This window comes from Etheostoma cragini, chromosome 8 (genome assembly GCF_013103735.1).
Source record: "Etheostoma cragini isolate CJK2018 chromosome 8, CSU_Ecrag_1.0, whole genome shotgun sequence".
Classification (NCBI taxonomy): Eukaryota; Metazoa; Chordata; class Actinopteri; order Perciformes; family Percidae; genus Etheostoma; species Etheostoma cragini.
Window position 1 is genome coordinate 96,150 of NC_048414.1, and position 2,287 is coordinate 98,436.

The window sequence follows — 2,287 nt, forward strand, 5'->3', positions numbered from 1 at the left end:
CCAACCAGACCAGAGTGGTGATTGGTGGAACAGTGGAAAGATGAACCAAGACGGCTTTTGGTAGTTTTATTTAGTTTACTTTGAATGAAGTGTGTTTTACGATGATAAAAGCAGGGATTATTTACATGGAGTCTGGTAGGGGAGGTCATGGAGTCAGCAGCAACAACAGAACTTTTAGTGGACACTGACTAATGGTTTAACAATGACTCAGTGACTTCTTCTGACGTAGTCTCTCACTGTGTCCAGGTGGTCTTCTACGAGGACAGGAACTTCCAGGGCCGTTCTTACGAGTGCAGCAGTGACTGCGCCGACATGTCCTCCTACCTGAGCAGGTGTCACTCCTGCAGGGTGGAGAGAGGCTGCTTCATGGTCTACGACCGCACCAACTTTATGGGCAACCAGTACTTCCTGAGGAGGGGCGAGTACTCCGACTACCAGAGCATGATGGGAATGAGCGACTGCATCAGGTCCTGCCGCATGATCCCCATGGTAACCACACACACTGTCACCACACACAGCACTCGCATGATCCCCATGGTAACCACACACACTGTCACCACACACAGCACTCGCATGATCCCCATGATGACAGCACACACTGTCACCACACACACAGTGCTCGCATGATCACCATGGTAACCACACACACTGTCACCACACACACAGTGCTCGCATGATCACCATGGTAACCACACAGAGCGCTCGCATCTTTATTTTCTTTCCTTTATTTAACAACAAAAACTTAACCTTGAACTCAGAAACCCTGAAGGTCAGGCTACATCAACACAGTTAACTCCATTATTATTATTATTATTATTATTATTATTATTATTATTATTATTATTATTATTATTATTATCATTATTAACTCCATAGAGATAAAATGGACAGACCATGAAACGGGTTCCCGTGATCATTCAGCCACGCTGATTAACATTTGAACTCCAGTTTTAACTTTGAAGTCGGGATTTCTGAGTTACAAGTAATATACAGTTTATTAGCACTTCTGTCGTATTTCTGTCATGAAATCACTGTATTTACATAATTCTGTCTAACTTCTAACCACATGCTGTTTGCATCTTGATGTGTTGTTATCCCTCAGAGTGGATAACCTGGCTGTAGCTAACCTAGCTGTAGCTAACCTGGTTGTAGCTTACCTAGCTGTAGCTAACCTAGCTGTAGCTAACCTGTCTGTAGCTAACCTGGCTGTAGCTTACCTAGCTGTAACTAACCTAGCTGTAGCTAACCTGGCTGTTGCTTACCTAGCTGTGGCTAACCTAGCTGTAGCTAACCTGGCTGTAGCTTACCTAGCTGTAGCTAACCTAGCTGTAGCTAACCTGGTTGTAGCTTACCTAGCTGTAGCTAACCTAGCTGTAGCTAACCTGTCTGTAGCTAACCTGGCTGTAGCTTACCTAGCTGTAACTAACCTAGCTGTAGCTAACCTGGCTGTTGCTTACCTAGCTGTGGCTAACCTAGCTGTAGCTAAACTGGCTGTAGCTTACCTAGCTGTAGCTAACCTAGCTGTAGCTAACCTGGCTGTAGCTTACCTAGCTGTAGCTAACCTAGCTGTAGCTAACCTGGCTGTAGCTTACCTAGCTGTGGCTAACCTAGCTGTAGCTAACCTGGCTGTAGCTTACCTAGCTGTGGCTAACCTGGCTGTAGCTAACCTGGCTGTAGCTTACCTAGCTGTGGCTAACCTAGCTGTAGCTAACCTGGCTGTAGCTTATCTAGCTGTGGCTAACCTAGCTGTAGCTAACCTGGCTGTAGCTTACCTAGCTGTGGCTAACCTGGCTGTAGCTAACCTGGCTGTGATATAGTGGGGTGAAGTCGTTCCCACGTCCGACTTAGAAGTAAATGGAATGCAGAATTCGGTCTTTTAGCCCACGTTCTCCTGAAGAAAAACAATGTTCATAACGTGATTGTGCATCACAGCGTTGAGATAATGTTTCTACAGGAGACCAGGAGAACCAAAGATCGGACGAAATGGCTCAGACTTCAAACCTCAAATCCAAAAAATATTCTGTGATGTATTGTAATTTATTACCTTTTTCAACATCAAATCATGTCCCAAAAGAAAAATATTGTCCACAATTTATTTTGTTTGTTCATCTCATTTTTGAGTTTATTATTCTAGTACCAAAACGATCACATGTGAAATGTCCCCTAGTGTTTAGTGTCCCCTAGTGTTCCCCACCCCTAGTGATTAGTCTCCCCTAGTGTTTAGTGTCCCCTAGTGTTCCCCACCCCTAGTGATTAGTGTCCCCTAGTGTTTAGTGTCCCCTAGTGT